Source organism: Nycticebus coucang, chromosome 9 (assembly GCF_027406575.1).
Source record: "Nycticebus coucang isolate mNycCou1 chromosome 9, mNycCou1.pri, whole genome shotgun sequence".
Taxonomy (NCBI): domain Eukaryota; kingdom Metazoa; phylum Chordata; class Mammalia; order Primates; family Lorisidae; genus Nycticebus; species Nycticebus coucang.
The window spans coordinates 95,051,125-95,070,941 of NC_069788.1; the positions used below are offsets into that span (position 1 = coordinate 95,051,125).

Consider the following 19,817-nt stretch of genomic DNA (forward strand, 5'->3'; position numbering starts at 1 on the left):
GCCTGGAAACTGCAGCCCTGGATCTACCCGTACCCGGAAAAGGCAGGAGGCCTGGTTTCTAGGAGGGACTTGCACACACAAAGCTTGTCCTCACTTAAAATCCTGGGATGGAGTTTGCTTCAAAGATGATAAAATCAGTTTGAGAGATTTAGTCCAGCTGCCTTATTTTACAGATAAGGAAACTCCCTCACTGAATGGATAAGGAAACAAAGGCCATTTGGACTAGGTAATCAGCTGAGACCGGTTGGTGGGTAATAATAAAAAGAAGAGGTATCATCAAGGATGAGAAAGAGAGTACACAGTTTTTTAAATCTTCAAGGATCCATGAGAAAGATTGAGAAAGATGGAGAAAGATCCATGTGTCAACAGTATGTCTGGTGTATTATCTTTATTAATATTAAAGTGAGAATAAAGTTTAGAAGAAGCACAATAGCTTAATAAATTATTGAGCAACTGGACCACAATTTTTATTTTATTTTATTTTTTTTAAGAAACACAGTTGTCAAATTCCCTGGGGTGGGAGGGTGGCAGTATCACTGTCTTCCTCAGGACAAAAGGGAAAGGGCCTGAATTATTATTTCTCTTCAGTAGTTTCCATGTAGGTGAGCTAGGAAGGTCAATCCTCAGCCCAGTGGCTTGCTCAGAACAAAATTTTAAATTTTGTTTGGCCACAAGTTCCAATAATTAAGTTCACAAACTCATCCTAGAAAAAGTGCTGTGTACCTCATTGGTGAATATCACTACAGTTACTTTCAAGTACTCCCCTTGGGAAGCTGTGCGCTGACATTAGTGCCTAGTCCAACCCTCAAAGCAGTTTTGGAACTCTTTATCTGGATTGGCCATCAAAGATGTCATCATATTACCCTTGATGTCTTGAATGTCATCAAAATGTCTTCCTTTCAATATTTCCTTTATCTGTGGGTAAAGAAAAAAGTCATTGGGGCCAGAGCAGGTGAGTAGGGAGGATATTCCAATATAGTTATTTATTTACTAGCTAAAAACCCCCTCACAGACAGTGCTGTGTGAGCTGGTGCCTTGTCATGGTGCAAGAGCCATGAGTTGACAAAAAATTCAGGTTTTTATCTAACCTTTTCATGCAACCTTTTTAGTACTGAATTTCAAACAGTAAATGTGTTAACTGTTTTGTTTAGTTGTTACAAATTCGTAACGAACAATCTGACATCAAAAAAAGGTTACCAACATCATTTGGACTGTTGATTTGGACTGACAGAACATTTTTAGTTATGCAGAATTGGCTGGCTTCCATTATGCACTTTAACACTTTGCTTCAGGGTTATATTGGTACACCTGTGTTTCATCACTAGTGATAACACAGCCCCAAACATCATCTTGTCTCTCCAAAAGGTCTTGGCAAACTTCACCTCTCCTTTTGGTTCATCAGTGAGCTCCTTTTGCACACACCTTTCTCCAAGGCGAGAATCTTGAAAATGCCAAGATTTTCAGTTAAAATTTTCCTGTTTCTCTATCACTGTTTATTTGGCTCACTATGCTTCTCACAGTCCACCAGTGATTATGACACACAATTCAATGAATTTGTGCAATGTTTTCATCAGTTGTGATTATTGCTGGCCACCCTGACCTCTCTTCATCAGTAATGTTTTCTCTACCTCGTAAAAAATGTTTAATCCATTTGTACACTGCCATTTTCTTCATGGCATCATCCCACTTAAACTAACATATCCGTAATTTCACTTCCACTCTTGCCAAATTTAATAAGAAGTTTAACATGTTTGTTCATTGCTCTAATTCAAGCTCTGACATTCTCTCAGCAGCACACAAAATCATGCAACAGCACTCATGAATGCCACTCAGGAAGACACTGCCTCACATGAACACAAACACAACTGTGAGACGCTGATATACCTTGGTTATGAAACCTTACCGAGTTCTTTGTATAGTGTCAACGGCAGTGCATAGTGGCAAGTTTGCAAACTAAATTGTCAGACCTTGCGTACATCTCACCTGTCTCCCAAAAAAAGAAGGGAGGTGGCTAGTAATGATAAAAACACAAGGAACAACACTATCTACTCTCCTTAATGTAGGATTTTTTAAAAAACAGCAATGTGGGAGAAAAGGGGGAGGGGCACTTTGTAGGGTCTAAGCAACCTATTGTGATTCAAGCCCCAACTTAGAGTTTCCTAGCAACAAAGGCAAAAAGGGAAATGTAGGGGTAAACACAGCTCTTGTTTCTAGTACAAGCACAGTCCAGGTACTCAATAAAGTATCTGTCTCTAAGAACAAAGTCTTAGGCCTTTATATGAGAAGGGTAAAAAATAATATTCTTTAACAGAATTTAATGATAGTTGCAAAGCTTCTACAAATACCCTTTTCACCAAGGCCCTTGGTGAAAAGCAGAGAGTCACTGCTGAGCCGAGGTTGTGTCAAGGCCATGCTGTGTGCAAGGAGAAGAGAGAAGGGCAAGAGGTATGTAATCACATCCCATTCATCTGCTCTGACACTTTCCTGCGCCTCAGGAGGATGATGATGGGGAAACCTTAGCTGGTAGCCAAGAGCATGCCCAGACTGCATCTATGTACCTAGAAGAAAAGTGAGGAGATTCCCACTCCTTTCACTAACCTTGTAAAACTGCAGAGGAGGCCAGGCACAATGGCTCATACCTGTAATCCTAGCACTCTGGGAGACCAAAGCAGGTAGATTACTTGAGCTCAGGAGTTCAAGACCAGCCTGAGCAAGAGCGAAACCCCGTCTCTACTAAAAGTAAGAAAAATCAGCTGTAAATAGTGGCGGACACCTGTAGTGCCAGCCACTCAAGAGGCTCAGACAGAGAATCACTTGCGCCCAGGAGTTTTAGGTTCTATGAACTGTGATACCATGGCACTCTACCCAGGGAAAAAGAGTTAGACTCTGTCCCCCCAAAATATATAAATAAATAAAACTACAGAGGCCTGATCTACTTTTGAGTGACCTTTTGAAATTCTGTCAGTTGAAAAGACCTGAGTTTCTTAACTTTGAAAACAGAAAGCTATGGAAAGTACCTGCTCCTCAGCTATCTCAGAACTGGTCCACAGTGAACCAACTGTGGCTATCCAGCCATAGCCCACCTGGAGGCAAACAGCTCTTTGGGTCCTCCAAACATGGAGGATTTTAGTGATGCTCCCAGTTCTGTAGTCTGGAATACAGAACAAGAAATGACAAATGGTTTAAGAAGTTGAAGCAGAAAGAGAGGCAATACAAGGAATCAAGAACAGTATTTACAAACTTGTTAAAAGTGCCAAAGGAGGGGAATCCAGGACAGCCCTTCAGGAATGACTTCTGGAATCCTATAGAACCAGCCTCTAAAGAGGCTACCATCACTGAATCCATAAGGTCAGGAACACACTTCACAGCCATGAGCCAGAAACCAATGCTGCCCCTGCACCTACCACTTGATACCTGGGTGCCAAAGAATGGACACTAGAATGCCCCTACAGAAAAACCCATAATGTCTTCAGCATTGTATGCCCACTCAGACAGCCAAAGTAGGCCTCACCTCACCTCATCTCACCTCAACCTGACTTCATCTAATTGACAGAACCGTATGTGCACCCAGAACTCTAGCTGCAAGGGAGTCTGGAAGATAAAAGCTTTAACTTTCCAACCTTTCCAACTTGAAGGAGAATGGAGTAGAGGTTGAACAATCCATGGTGTCCACTGCATATTGCCTTTGTGAATTATTGAATTCCAGTAGCACAATACTTGCTAAAAAATGTGTCTTAGTCGGCCATAACAAAATACCACAGACTAGGTGGCTTAAACAACAGAAATGTATTTCTTTCCAGTTCTGGAGGCATAGAAACCCAGGATCAGGGTGTCCAGCAGGGTACAGTTTCAGGTGAGGGCTCTCTTTCTGGCTTATAGATGGCCATTCTGTATCTTCATGTATTTTTTCTTTTTGCACGGGCATAAGGGCCCTACCCTCAAGACCTTCCCTAACCTATCATCTTCTGAAGTCCCCTTCTTCAGATGCCATCACTGGGGTTATAGCTTCCATATAGGGATTTTACAAGAACACACCCATTCAGTTCAAAATAATGCATCTTTTCTAATGTTGTCAAAACCACAACAAGGTTTTGGTCTAGGTCTATTTGATTATCACACAAACATCCAATTCTTGAGACAAGTATTATGAAGGAAAACAACAGATGTCTCGTTGAAAGAATGGGAGAAGCTGCCTCAAATCCATCTCTCCAACTAATGTAGATCATCGGCCTTTTCAAGAGGTGCCATGTGCCTTGGGGTAGATTGAAGGAGATAGTGAGAACTGGGGGCTGATAGAACTGGAGTCCTTGGGGACGTCAGCATCTCTTCTTCCTAAGGAAGAAGAATATATCAAGGGTCACACTGAAATTTGTTCAAAGGCCCTGTCTAACAATGCAGAGATTTCAGGATCATCCCAGACCAAAGAATCATCATGTTCCCTTTAGTAAGGGAAGAGCAGTTAGTCCTGTTTTGTTGATGCACTCAGGGGCAAGGCTCAATCTCTGATGAGTGAGTTTTGAGCCATTGATACCCTTTTCTGAATAATTTGCCCCTAAGATAACTAGATAAAAGCTATGGACTTTTTCCAGAAATATGCACAAAGTCCCAGTATTTGTTCATACTTTCTGTAGGTTCCACATCTTCCTGTGGACTGATCACCAACCTCATATTCTTCCTTCCTGTCTGTTTCATGCTCTGACATCAGTATAAGTGACTCTTTTCTTTCCTTACAAACTGCTTTGGTTCAGGTGGCCATCCAGAAGCCGTGATACCGTGGATCTGGTCCTAGCACTAATGAGATACAGTGGTTCGAGCTGAGAGCTGTCAGTCCACATTCAAAGAGAGAATTGGTTTGTGCACTTGCATATGCTGAAGCTCTGATTAGGATCTTCCTATTACCTTTAGTTAATAAACATGACCGAGATGACTTGGCCACTGTGGAACATGAAGATTGTGATAAAAATGAATTTACTTGCAAAGCTTAATCTCCAAAATTGCTTCCAGTTTGGGCTCTTGTCCCTCTAGAAGTGAAAAACTGCAGAGAGCGAAACATGCAGAGTGACACCCGCTGGCTTGGGTGATACGTGGTACATTCCAGATGAAAGGTAATGGAACAGGTTTTTAAAAATACAGAATTAGCTCGCTTAACATTTTTATGTGCTATGGAGTCAATAAAATCCACTTTGTATTCATTAGCTATTCTCTTTTTTTTTTTTTGGTTTTTATAAACTGCTCAGGTGGAGAAAATAAGAGACTAGATAGTGGAGAAATAAAACAATTGTTTTCTGTAGCCCAAACTGTCTAGTTTCTATTCAGGATAAAATAAAGCAAAACGGAGTGGCTCTTTCGTCTTGGCCGCCAACTAGACTGAGGAAGACCCAGAAGCTTTGGGGCCATGTGAGCCACGTCCACGGCCATATTGGCAAGCATAGGAAGCCCCCAGGAGGCCGAGGTAATGCTGGTGGCATGCATCATCACAGGATCAACTTCGACAAATATCACCCAGGTTACTTTGGGAAAGTTGGTATGAGGCATTACCACGTAAGGAGGCACCAGAGCTACTGCCCAACTGTCAACCTTGATAAATTGTGGACCTTGGTCAGTGAGCAGACACGGGTAAATGATTAAAAACAAGACAGGAGTTTCTCCCATCACTGATGTAGTACGATCGGGCTTCTACAAAGTTCTGGGGAAGGGAAAACTCCCAAAGCAGCCAGTCATTGTGAAGGCCAAATTCTTAAGCAGAAGAGCTGAAGAGAAGATTAAGGGTGTTGGAGGGGCTTGTGTCCTGGTGGCTTGAAGCCACATGGAGGGGTTGTTCATTAAATGCTACTTCCTTGTGGGGGAAAAAAAAAAACAGAGTGAGCAGATTTGCTACTGAGCAGATGCTGTGAGTTTACCAAGGGGGTGGAATGTTTTACTGTGAAACCCACTCAGTCTGATAAACCACCAAAGGAAGAAGTTGACCTAATAGTGTCCCGTTCTTAATGGTCACCAGGTCCTGAGGCTGCCTGTGTTCCAGCCAATAACTAAATGAAGATGTGTAGTTCAGAACCAAAATCTAATTGATACAGGAAATGATAGTCTTTATCTTGTGGATTGATGTGTAAATTAATGGAGCAAATGACACTGAAGTATAAATATGGTGGGTGCTGATCCACTTGAGCCGTAAAATGAGTGACAACAGTATGCAAGGTGCTGTGTCAAGCCACAGTTCTAGAATTGTGATAAGTAACCACTTACTTTGCAAAATACTTGTAAAGCGTAGAATTGCAATTTCTCAACTAAGTAACTACATGAAATGTTCCAATAAACGACGTGAGCTTGAAGAGTTTACCGCTGAAAAGTTCCCCCTTATCTTTTACAATGGTAAAATGGACTTTATCAGTTCATTTGATTTCATACATCCTGTAGTGACTTTCATTTGAGATGCAAATGCATTGGTTTCAATTTATTATCTTTGTTGCAATGGATTTAGACTTGTTCCTTTGCTTTATTTCACTGAACAACAACAATAACAACAAAACCTAGTAGTAAAGTCATATTTTGTAGTAGTGATATGCCTAGAAAAGGCGTAAGGCAATCATTCTTTTATTTAAACTCAGTTTTAGAAACCTCTGAATAGTGGTTAAGTTTTTCTTTTCTGAATAAAGAAGCTTTTACAAGTATAGAGAACCATCATTTACTCCCAGGATGTCCAATTCAAGAAAAGTATATTGGTAAAAACTGTATTTCTTAGGGCCATTTATTCGAAACTCAGGCCTCTAAGTAAGAATCATCACTTGGCTGCGTAGATGATTGTGGCTTGAAATTGTCTGCTATCCATTTGAAACTGCTTAGATCAAACTTTGGAATTTTCTATCCCCCTTTTCAGCCAGGAGCAGATTAGCTGGTGCTGGCTGCAGTATCTCTTTTTGCAAATTTTCAAGCATTTGAAATATCGAGGATTTAAAATACTGTTGAAAAGAAGTTGCCTGTTTGTCAGGGTTATTTAATAGCTAGTGGGGAGAAAGGGAAGGAATCAGTTGCATCTACTAAGTAAGAAATATGAGAGATACAGGTTAGCTGCTTGGGGTCTGTGTGGAAGCAAGAAATGAAATTAACATGTTGCCACCAAATAAAGTGATTACCACGGTTTGGTTATAAAATGTTTCTGTGAGTTCCTCACCCCCATGATTTTCCATCATCCTATTCATTATATCATTTATATTTGTAGAATATTCAGTGAGTTCAGAGTGCTTTGGGGGTCATAAAAAGTTTTCTTTTCCAACTATATACAGAAGATGAGGTGGAAACCTAGTTTTGTTCTAGAGTGTTTGCCATTGTGTGGTTAGGAAATAAGGCATTTGAAAAGACTTATCTAATGTTGTTAAAAAAGGAGAAATGAGTAACTTCTCTGTCTCTCTCTGTAACATAGCTCCCTCGTCTGTGAATGGACTTTATCAGTTCCTTTGTATTAGTATATCATGCAGTGATATCTAATGATTTGAGATGGAGCCTCTTTCATACTTAAGAGGCAAGTAGAGGGTCAAGCCAGTGTGACTCAAGACTCAGGTTGAACCTGGTTCCTGTCTCAGCCTTTAGCCAACCAGCTCACTCAGTCAGGTTCCTTTCACTCTATTGGGACCTGCCTTACACTTTTAATCAGAAAGATGATTTTAGAAAGTCTCTTGTGATTCAAAAATTCTGTTATTCTTTGCTGAGAACTGAAAGCAGTCCGTATGAAAATCCAGATAGATTTGATTTTTCCCCACAGGAATTCAGCCTGCCTATTGGTTCATACTGTATAAACTGGGAATATTGCTAGGTGAGGCCAATTATAAGGTATAATAAAAATAAAAATAAATCAGCATTTCTTAAGTGAAATAGAGTCTCTGTGGCAACTTCGAAAAATCCAAAAGTGGAAAAAATAATCAGAAATTGATCTTTTCAACTTGGTCATTACATGGATAATTAGATAGTAGATGTACATAATTACTGGCATATTAATTTGAGTGGTTGCTTTTGCCTTTTCCCCATGGTTTAAAAAACAGCGAAAAGCTCTGGCAAGTCCGTGTCTATTTAAGGAAGTAAAATGTTTCTCAGTGAAAAATGGTAATTAGTAAACCCCAAACAGATTGAAGTTCCCCAGGGAATAAGTGCAGATGCCTGACCTCAGAAGTCTCAAGGGGACTGGCTGCCCATCATTGCTAGGCCCATGGGTAGGGCCCGTACCCGCCTTTTTTGTACTTCCCATTGTGTAAGCCATGCTGCCACAAGAGGTCAATTTGGATACTATGGTCACATTTTAAAAAGAGAACCGTAATTATGACCTCTAATTATGTACAGTTATGCCTGCTGAGTTAAAGATAATGGCACCTCCCGCTTGGAAGTATCAGTTAATTGCCTACAAGGGTCAGAAGGGTGCTAACGTCTGTCCCCTCCCCCCCACCCTGCCCCAGCCCCAGCCCCAGCCCCAGCCCCAGCCCCAGCCCCAACCAGGCATGCACAGAAGACAAACAAAATTGGGCCTGCTGTGCTTATCATGCTGTTTAAGCATCAGATGTAACCACTGTTTAACACTTAGTACAGGGGAAGGTCAAATGTAACTCATGTTCAAGAGGGAAATAAACCTACAATTGAGGCTAGACCTAATCTGTCTTCCCTGATTGCCTTCTGGGAATGCAGTGCCACCTGGCGCTCTCTGTCATGGGCCCTTGCTTCGTTGACAAAGGGCATAGTCCACATTTGGTACAACTGGTCCAGTATATTTTGCCACCATTTTTTCCTAACTATTAAAAGTTGTCATTTTAGGCTTAGCACCTGTAGCTCAGCAGCTAGAGCTCTGGCCACGTACACTGGAGCTGGCAAGTTCGAATCCAGCCTGGTCCTGCCACACAACAATGACAACTACAACCAAAAAATAGCCGGGCGTTGTGGCGGACACCTGTAGTCCCAGCTACTTGGGAGGCTGAGGCAAGAGAATCGCTTTAGCCCAAGAGTTGGAGGTTGCTGTGAGCTGTGATGCCACAGGACTCTACCCAGGGTGACAGCTTGAAACTCTGTCTCAAAAAATAAATAAATAAATAAATAAACAAACAATAATAAACTTGTCATTTTAGAATATTTCATATATACTGCAAAAAATAGAATCATGAACCTCTCTGTGTCTTCCCTCAGCAATCATCAGTCCTGGTCAGGTTTGTTCCATATGTATCTCTATCTTCCTTTCCTTTCTTTCCTTCCTTCCTTCTCTCTCTCCCTCTCTTTTTTTGAGACAGAGCCTCACTCTGTCTCCCTGGGTAGCGTGCCGTTGCTCACAGCAACTTCAAACTCTTGGGCTCAAGCAATCCTCTTGCTTCAGCTTCCTGAGTAGCTGAGATTACAGCAACCGCCACAACCCCTGGCTAGATTTGCTATATTTTTAGTAGAAATGGGGTCTCCTTGTTGCTGAGGCTGACGTCAGCCCATCACCAGCCTCAGCCTGTCAGAGTGGTAGGATTACAGGCCTGAGCCACCATGCCTGGCCTTGCACCTTCTCCACTTTCTACCACCTCCTTCATCTCCAGAGATGGGGGATCGGAAGCAAATCCCCAGATAGCAAATGATTTTCTCCTGTATATATTTTCGTATGTGTTTCCACAATCAAGAGATTCTTTTTTAACACATTGACTGCCACACTAGAAAAATAATGTTTTCCTTCAGGCCACAGTGTTTTATTAGGTCAAGATAGGTCAAGAGACATGAGAGTTATATATGCTTGATGAGGCTCTGGGCTAAAAATTAGTGTGAGTTAAGTGCAACTCACATGGCTGTTGTTAAATACGCAGCCACAATGTCAGTAGCACCCCTTAAGATTTTAACAACAGTTAAAATCCATGTTTCTTTTCTCCCAATTGTTTATACTTTTTTAACCAATTTGTTCTTTCAATCAGGACCAGTTAAGGTTCCAAACATTGTAATCAATTGATATATCCTTTAAGTTTTCTTTTCTTGCTGCTTCTGGTACCCTTGTTATTCTTATTGTTAAAGAAGAGATCAAGTTGCTTGCTTAAAAACAGATAGTTGTTTTGATTCCCGTCTTCTACCCTCCCATATCTCTTACCCTGAAAGTTCATTGGCTGCACCTTCCTCAGACACCACCAAGGCCTCAATGCTCCTAGGCAGGCTTAGTTTAAAAACACAAAAACTATGCTGAAACCCTTTCTAGAAGAATCTCAAAAGGAAGAGAGAAAACCTGCGTGGTGGTAGATTTTTCCTTCTCTATTTTCCACTTTTCTTTGTTTAGTTTTGCTTGTGTAATATGTATACTTGCTGTAATTTATTTTTTTCCTCTTGAAAGATGAAATATGATTTGCATGGGAGGAGAATGAACCCAGTTGCCGTCATGAAGTAATCCGATCCACCAGCTCGCCTGCCGGGCTAGCCTGCCAAGCTCCTCTCCAGATGTTTTTGTCCTTGCCACATCCCCAGTACGAGAGAAACTAACCCTGTCCACGCCATCACTTTTTGTCAGTTTTACCTTTCCATCCTGACTAGGTCTGTTCATCATATTTTCTGGCAATTGTTGAACCCTTTTGGTTCTTCAAAAACCAAGTATGCCCCAGATACAAACTGAAAAGCTTTATTTGGCTTAACATTTATAGCTCTGGAATGAAGACATAGCATCAGCTAGTGGAAATCAGATTTGGCCCACACTCACCCCCTTTAAAAGCTTGTTTCCCTGACCGAGCTCTTGCCCTTGGCACCCAGGCCCCCTTTATTCCACAGAGCATTTAGTCAGTATTTGTGCCTGTGTACTAGGGATTTCCTCACTATCTTACTTCAGGCCACTATGATAAAATACTATAGACAGAGTGGCTTATAAATACGAAAATTGTTTCTCACTGTTGTGGAGGGTGAGAAGTCCAAGATTAAGGCACAGTGGCTTCTGTCTGCTGAAGGTCCACTTGTGGTTCGCAGATGGTTCCTTCTCATTGTATCCTCACTTGGTAGAAGGGACAAGGCAGCTCTCTGGGGCCTCTTTTATAAAAGGGCACTGATTACATTCATGAGGGCCCCACCCTCATGACATCCTCACCTCCCAAAGCCCCTACCTCTTAATACCTTCACGTGGTACTTGATATTAGCCAAAAGGCCAAGAAGCAATAATACCTTCACATTGTAATTAGGTTTCAACACATAAATTTTGAGAAGACACAAACATTCATACCATAGCAGATATATGCTATGTGTCAGGAAAGCAAGGAGCTTAATTTTTTTTTTAAATCAAACATACCCCAAAAAGAAAGATCCTTCAAAGTAGATTCCTTGTACACAAGCTACTTATTCCAGGGATACGGCCATTCTCCACAACTATTTTGCATACATATGTGAGGATTGTCTTCAGAATCTACATCCTATTCATAATACCAAGGATCAGCTCATTGCTTATGGCTAGACTGTATTTTAAAGCCAGACTGATCATTCCTAACTTTCTCATCCATTTGCTCTCAGAGGGCAGGGGTCTTCCACCTTTAGAGCTAAAATAATACTTCCTTCAGGATTTAGGGTGGGTGGGTACTTTCTGGTTTCTCTCCCAGTATAGTACAATGTTGTCTTAAATGTTGTCAGATGAAAGGCTTATTTCTTTTATTTCCGTGATACGTTTCCTAATAGTCCTAATCTTGAATCTATGGTTCCATATTTAACTCTGTCTAAAATGAAATACTCCTTAAAAGTTTAATATTTTTTGTTCTCAATGGTGGGTGGGTGAATCGATGGATGGATGGATGGACAGTACCAACGTGACTTTACATTAATTGAGTATGCACTGTTCAATGAAAGTGGAATTGATGACAATTATATTATTATAGCCTCTTGATTGTATCCACTTCTCTGTAACCCTGGAAAGATGAAGGACTGTCCAGGAACCAGGCTCTGCTTTAGGTTTGAGGTGGATGTTAGGAGAAGTTTCCTGTAAGATAAAGGAAAATGCAAGTGCTTGGTTGGTGGTTTATTTTTATTTTTTTCAGCTGATATATGTCATAGTGACAGCTGTTTCTGAATAAAGATTTTGCAGAGGTTTAAAATCTATATATCAAGCAATGGATTTGCTTTTACATATATTTTTTTCTTAATCTATTTTTTTAGGGAAAGGTTAGAACAGAAAGAGCAAAAGGCTAAACGTTAAAACTGAGGCCCAGACAGAGCTCAGTGCCTGATAAGGAGTCCTGTGGCTGGAATCAGCAGCCCTGAATTTGCTTTGGAAAGATAGCCCAGCAGTGTCCCCCTTCATTGCCATGAAAAGCGCCCCACTGTTATCCCAAGATCCATGTAGACCTTTAGTTTGGTGTCTACGGATGAGGCAGGAATAAGAGTTCCTAAGTCTCTTATGGGAAATGTCTTCATCTCCATTGTTTCCTCTTTGCTCAGGTCTCCAAGGGAGAAAGAAAGAGATTGTATCTGTGTATAGTTGTGTGTGTGTGGGGGGGTGTATAGAGGAGAGGGCCTAGCTATATCTGTGTTGCCTTCTGATCTTTTGATAAGACGCCCCAAACAGGATTTGAGTAACCAGGCAGTTAATTCTTCCCATGACATTGTGACTTTTAATCTGGGAGCAAGGTGGCCTAAGAACACAGACATTTGCTTTCTTAGGGCTAAAAGCACACGAGCATCCTTGCCCTGTTGATACGCTCCTATCAGCTTCACTGCTTCGGGGTACTCTGGATGGGCGAGGTCCACCAAACTGGCTAGAGGAGAACCATGGAGGATTATGAGCCTTAGGTTAAAGAAAAGGATCTCCAGAAGCCAAAGAATTAAGTGACATTTTCAGACTTTCCCTTGCCCTCCAACTGTTCAGCCATCGAGGGCCCAGGCCTAGCCCAGCAGCCTGCCTGCCCGCCCTGTGCCCATACTGTGACATGAACTTGTGTGCCCCATACACAGTCCTTCCTGATACTTACTCTGACCCCTCTGCGCGGACGTTGGCAGGGCAGGCTGGCTGGGCAGTGCTTCTCCTGCCCCCAGAGGAGGGGTGTGCATCTGGGACACCTGGCCTGGCGGCCTCCCTCAGGTGCTACAGACACAGGCACTGCGAGTCTTGCCGCTGTGTATGGGAAGGAGAAGAGGTGCAGACCGCCGCGGATGTCTAGGGCCTCTCTCCAGAGAACACCCGAAACTTGCATTTGGAAATCAGTTGTAGCAAAGTGAGAGAATTCTGCAAAGTGTCCGTGAATTGTTCTCCAACCCTGTGGTACAGACACAAAGAGTCAAGGTGGAAAACTGTACACCCCTCTGAAATCCCTTCCCCGGGGTGTCTCAGGTGGCTGGACATCTTTGCTGACTGCATTCTCTGGTTTCATCCTCCTGAAGCCCTCTTTTCCAGGGATGCTGGAAAGAGGTGAATTATTTAATTATCAATTTGCTCTCCATCCCCACCCGTATCCTCTGACTCACACGGGTTCTTGGGACCTCCTCTGATCTGTCGTGAAGTAAAATAGGAAATAATGATGTCACTGTGGTTGTAAAGAATAACCATTGTCCCAGAGCCGTAGTACCTCATGGCTGCAGAGCCAAATGATGTTAAAGGTTTGGGCTCCAGAGTTCTGTGGTCCCCCTTCCAGATGTTTGAGAAGCAGCTTTCTAATAAAGAAGTGGGAAGGCAAAACCTTTTTCAATGGAGAGGTCATCTCAACAGCACAGTTGTTTACAGCGTGGTGCCCTGCATGGCCCGTGCGTCTGACTCAGTATGGTAGATGTCTGTGCAGGAAGAGCAGGGGATGGTTTTGTTCTAATGTATCTCTCTAATGATAGTAAACTGTCAGATATGGGAAAATTACATCTGGTCCATGGTGTCTTTTGAAATTCTTGTGAGTCAGCATAAGATAAACATCCCCAGACAAAGCGCACCTGTGTTGCTGGTTATCCCCTCCAGTTCGCCATTACAAAATGTTAGGGAGGAATATAGTTGAGAGCAGTTAATTTGTGCCTTGGAGCCCTGGTGCTGGGTTCTCTCCCTAACACACCTGCCAGCATCACTCTTTGCTTCTGGAAAAGAGTCTTTGCACACCTACCCAGCTGAAGACAGAGCTAATAAACATGCTGTGCAAGTGAAAATATTCGATTGTCAGCACCCACGAGCACTGCAATGCCCGCTAGGGGCTGGGCCCCCACGAGTGCCTGGAGTGATGGTAGAGTCGGTGCAGGAGCCATCAGAAGCTGGGAGGCCTGTACTAGAGGAGGAAGTGGCTGTGGGGTGGAGAAGCCCATCTTCCAGTAAGTGAGGAGAAGTGCTGGTCAGGAAAGCCAGTTTGGGGGAAGATGACCTTATAGCAAAGAGGCGGAAGTGACTTGATGTGCTGGTGTCCCTCAGCTCTCTGTGCCCTGTATTTATTTGCCCAGCCCCCTGGGGGGGGCCTCCTGGTTTCATCTCTGGCTTCTTGACTTGTCTCTCTCTCCAGACGGACACTAGTGTAGCCAGGCTCGGAGGTTTTCAGGGTTCTCTTTGGAGTCCGTGTTTCTGTTCCTGCCCCATGGAAGCCCTGTTGAACCCCATCCTGGTTCTGACCCCTCCTGGGTAATGAGCTCTGGCTGTATGACTGGTTGAAGAAGCCAAGAGCAAGTAGGAAGTGTTCGAAGCAAAGGACTTCAGCATTTATCTATCCCTGCCTCCTGCCTCCTGCCCAAGGCCAGAGTCTCCACAACATCCCTGATGTTAGTTCCCTTGCTCATGACTCTCAGTTACATTGTCCCTAGAGAGGAGTGATCCAGCAGGCAGAAATCAGAAAATGCAGTAAACGGATGAGATGCAAAGGGAAAGGGGCATCAGAGGAATATACAGTTTCTCAGTTGTCTACAAGAAGTTAAAAAAAATTTTTAAAAACCATGCAAATCAGAACCCACCTCAGATAATCGTAGTACAGTTTTAATAAGCTGAGCAGAACCCAACCAAAATAATAGCCCTATCCTATGGCCCATGGGACAGAAGTCATAACTGGCACTGAGTCACCTGTCACCATTGCCTGTAGCTTCAGGTTCTAGAATTTTAGCTCCTTCTGTAGTTTTAGTTTTAGTTCAGTTGGTTCCTTTCAGATGGCTCCCAGGCAGCTACTAGAGAGCGATTTCCATCAACTGGTCAGAGATGTTAAAGAGGGAAACCTCACCAGGAGGAAGATTTAGAGTGCATCTAAAAGAGGCGTTGGGGTGACAGTGTCTTGGCAGATGGCTCGAGGCAGTGTATTCACTTGCTTTGGAAACACAGATTTGGAAATGTGACTGCAATGTGACGCAGACCTCTCTGCTGAGGCAAAGAGGATGTTAGAATTAAGGACTCAGAAGACATCAAAGTTAACGCAGTTCTTATTGCCCGGCGGAAACTGAAGTGCGGCCGCATCTGCCTGGGGAGTATCAGTGTGCTCCTTTTATTTCTCAAGCAGAGAAGCAGCAGGGACAGTGGTCAACTCAGAGGGAGCTAGCGGCCTGGAGCAAGCTTCCCGCCCAGCCACCCTAAAGCCGTTTTACAGATGGGGCATCTGAGACCCTGAGAGGCAGCAGCCCTCAGCGTCAGGTTCCTGGCCTGGGATATACATCAAGCTCCTCTGTACTTACCTTCCAGAACCTTTTCCTTGAGATGGAATTAGGGGGAATAAATGGGCAGTCTGTGCAAGTTGGAAAGAAGATCCTAATGGGGGAGCTGATGGAAATGAAAGTCTTCCCAATTTATAGAGTTAATCGTGACAGCGCTTCCGAGAGCCAGTAAATTCTTCATTTAAAGTTCACCAATCATGACTTTTAAGCTGAGAAAGACTTAGAAGATGTATGAATGAGAGCCTAATAATACCCACGAGTGAACATATAGATCATTCATTCTTCTCCCTTACCCCTTTTGTTCCAACACACAACTGTTAGTTCCGAGTTGCATAATTAGTGGTTTTAACTCGCCTCATTTGTTCAGAGCAGCAAGAGTTTGGGGTGTTCTTCTAACTCTTTCTCTCTCCCCCTCTGTTTTTTTTTTTTGTTTGTTTGTTTTTAAGAAAAAAGGCCTTTCTTGGTGTTCTCTATCTCTCTACCTCCAACTCTTGTCATAAAAATGATGGGTAAAGTCACAACTCATCCAACTTTCTGCCAGGTTTTTATTCCCTCACTTCCTGCCGATCCAGACTCTTGCCCCCCTGGGCTCAGTGGTGTCACTTTCTCCCCTGTCTCGCTGTAATGAGAGCCCCTCAGATGTTTGCAGTTCATGCCCACAGAGGCCCATCTCCTGTTTCCCACTTCACCCCCACTGCTCCTCACTTCTGGCAACTTCTTTCTTAATAACCTTTAGCCAAAAGGGAAGTGGAAGAAGTATTCATAGCAAATGACGTCCGTGGAGCTGACAACACCCCCTGTCCTCTGCCTTAAAGATCAGAGGCTACCGTTTTAGCTATCTTGATTGATTACAACAGAAGCCAAATGGTACAACTCTTACTTCAGTGGTTTCAAAGCAACCAATGTACAGTCTCTCCCAACCTATACCCAGTGGTCTTGCAAAAAAAGAGAAAAAGGTGTCAGCCACAAAGCGAATTTTAAGTCTGTATCTATTTGCTTGCTTTTGATGTGTTCTATTTGAGATAATTTGCTTTCCTTGACCATAGCACATGTATATATGAGTTAACATTGCTCACCTTTTGGACTAGGTCATTCTTTGGGGTAGGACTGTCCTGTACACTGCTGGAAAGGAAAGTCACACATTAATTAGCACAGACCCAGGACTTAAACCCCAGAATCCTCATGCTTGGTCTAGTACTTTTCCTATCCAGTTCACAGAGGAAAATTCTCCTCTACCCACATCTAAAAGCAACCATCTCCACATTTGGGGAAAGTGAGGCTCAGTATTTTCTTCTAATCCAAATAGCTGGACCATTGATTCTGGAAGCTTTGTTACCTGTTTCTCTCACTGTAGCATAATAAAGTTGTATTTGTACATTTGAGAGAAGAGGACTTGAAAACATCTTTAAGACATGTGGCTATTTTTCGGTCCTATACTCAAGAGGCAACATGATAAGACAACTGCATTAAAGATGAAAACTGAGGGCAGCGCCTGTGGCTCAAGGGGTAGGGCGCCGGTCCCATATGCCGGAGGTGGCGGGTTCAAACCCAGCCCCGGCCAAAAAAAAAAAGATGAAAACTGAAATGGGCTGCTGGGAACCAGTCCAGAGGAGAAGTAATGTCTGTTACTGAAGTACGAGCAAAGGAAGTTATTATTTTATTTTTGAATATGGGATTTGAGATTGGCTCAGGTTTGATGATGGTCAGAGCTCTGTGAAGCACCATGACAGCCTGCTTGGTGATGTACTGGATTAAGCAGTAATAAATGATTTGGGTTTCTGTATTAGAATGCTGAATTAAGTGCTGTTGGGAGAACCCCCCTCATCTAAAAATGAAAAAGGGTAGTGCTTCTTTATTCTCCTGCCCCACTTCCGTTTCCCTTAGATACAACATGGAAGGTATTCCTGCCAAGTGTGTCTTTGTTCCTCAAAAGTGTTCCTGGCCCAGCGCTCTACCTCTTATGCTGATAAGGCAGTCCATTGCTCCCCTCCTGAGACTGTGTCCCAGGCCCTTTATCTTCAGAATCACCTGTGCCTCCAGAGCAGAAGCATCCATCCCTCGCTCTGAAACACTTCCCCAGCCCCTAAAATGCCTCGACCATAAAAAGTCCAAAATAAGTGTCCTTGATCAAAAATTTCCTCCCACAAAGGGTGCGTCCATCAGAAAGTCTATTACCTAAAGTGATAAGCCATCACGAGTCTCCACTGACTGCAGAGAATTTAGAGTTTTCTAGGGAGACCCAGAGTGTGCTCATGAAAAATAGCATCTTCCCCAAAGTTTGCCAGTGGGGTGGGTGAGCCCCAGAGACAAGTGGAGAGAGTCAGAGCTATGAGCAGGGGGGGAGGGAAAGAGTGGGGCCATACATACTAGGTCCTCATAAGAAGGGGTGGTGTGGGGCACAAAAGGGAGGGTGTCTGTACGAGAGGCTGGAAGCACAGATACTGTGTCCTCATGGGCAGTATCTGTAGGGAGGAGCAGTGTGTTTGCACAGGTTACATAATCAGCTCAAACGCTTACTTTCTGCTTTCTGGTAGAAAGGGGATGGCCCTGTACACAGTGTGGTGTGTTTTTATGCACAAAGAAATCGCCGTAGAAAACCTTCAGGTGATGTATGCTAATGTGAAAAGTTGCCAATATATTATAAGTGAAAAAAAATTTTTAAGTTGCAGAAAGCTCTTTTCCACATATACCCATTTTTTTAAAAAATAGATACATATGTATGAGTAAATATGCGCTGGTATTTCACCGAGTATATGTAAGTGCTTATTTTGACAATTTCTAGACATATACAAGAAAATATGAATCTGGGAGTAGATCTATGGGGAAGGTATTTATTTTTCAAATCAGATCCACCTAATGTATTGTTTTGATATGTACAGTGAATACTGTTTTGCCCAAATTTTTGAGGGAGAAGTAAGGATGAGCATTATACTTGGGTAGTACAGCTCAGGAATGGGGCAGCCCAGCAGCCTCCCAGGCCACCACGGCCTCCCACCTGGACCCACCAGGTGCACAGTTTTCCAGCCTGGGAGGATCTAGGATCCAGTGGCAGCGGGCCAGAGTGGCCTTCACCAAGCACCACTGTCATAGGAGAGGGTGGTGACAAGACTGGCAAAGAAGGTTATGGTCATGTTGGGTAAGGGCTGAGGCTTAAGGCCTAGCCACACAGAAGGCATCAGGAGCCCCGTGCAAGTTCCAGAGACCCCCCCTGGCTGCCCGTGGGCCAAGCAGGTGGGCCTCAGAAGCTTCCACCCCACCAGCCACATGCATGACCATCTCACCCATGGCCTTCAACATAGCAGAGAGGGAAAAGCTCCCAGGAGAGAGAGAAGGGGCAGAGTGGGAAGGCAGTGCAATCTGCACGTTTACCAGAGAAGCATGTCTATCTCAGCTGCCTAAGAACCAGCCACTTTCTCAGAGGACATTTTCTGGAAAGTTTGGGCCAAAAATGTGGGTGCGCATTATACATGGCAAAATGGGATATGGTCGTGGGGTGTTTTTTGCAGTGCGCACACATTACTTTTGTGATTTTTAAAAAGCAGGGAAAACTTGGCATTTCAGTAATTGATAAGAATAAGTATAGTAGCCTTTCTTCTCTTTGGAGACAAGAGATGGGAGGTTATTGGCTCTGTAGACAGAAGCACACACCAGGGTGTCAGAGTGACAAGCAGGACACTTCTCCGTAGAAACATGTCTGACTAAGGCTTCTCTTGGGCTGCCTGGTGTTCACACCAGGAGCCAATGAAAGTCTTACTGGTATTGATTTGTACAATTCTAGGAGGTCTGCACTTGAACAGCTTATTGGATGAGGAAAGAGATCTGGCTGATTACTTCCATTTTCACTTACCTATAAATCTGGGTATCAAACTCAGAAAACATAGTATATGAGTAAGTAAAAACTAAAAACAGGATCACTTTGGAGAAAAATCTTTGCAATTTTGGTTTATGCTGAGTTTTCCTAGGACAAAAAAGACACTAAGGTATGTAAGAATAAATTCATAAATTGGACTTCATAAAAATTAAACACTTCTACTTACTAAAAGTTACTATTAAGATACCAAATCAATAAGCTAGGGACTAAGAAAGATATGTATCTTACAAAGGATGTATATTCAGAATATTTAAAGAAAACTTTCAGCTGAATAAGAAGTTGAACCACCCAATTGAAAAATGAGCGAAATAGGAGTTTAAGGTTACAGTGATTTTACAGAGTTTAAACAGTGATTGCACCACTACAAGTTTGGGCAATAGAGCAAGAAAGACCCTCTCCT

General features: G+C 43.0%; 1 protein-coding gene and 1 pseudogene across 12 annotated transcripts in view; both read left to right on the plus strand.

The window, feature by feature from the left end:
• LOC128593804 (60S ribosomal protein L27a-like) overlaps nucleotides 1-5,857 on the plus strand; it is a 28,046-nt pseudogene extending 22,189 nt beyond the window's left edge.
• The window catches only part of FOXN3 (forkhead box N3), a 391,460-nt gene that overhangs the window by 334,045 nt on the left and 37,598 nt on the right, over nucleotides 1-19,817 (plus strand). The window lies entirely within an intron of this gene.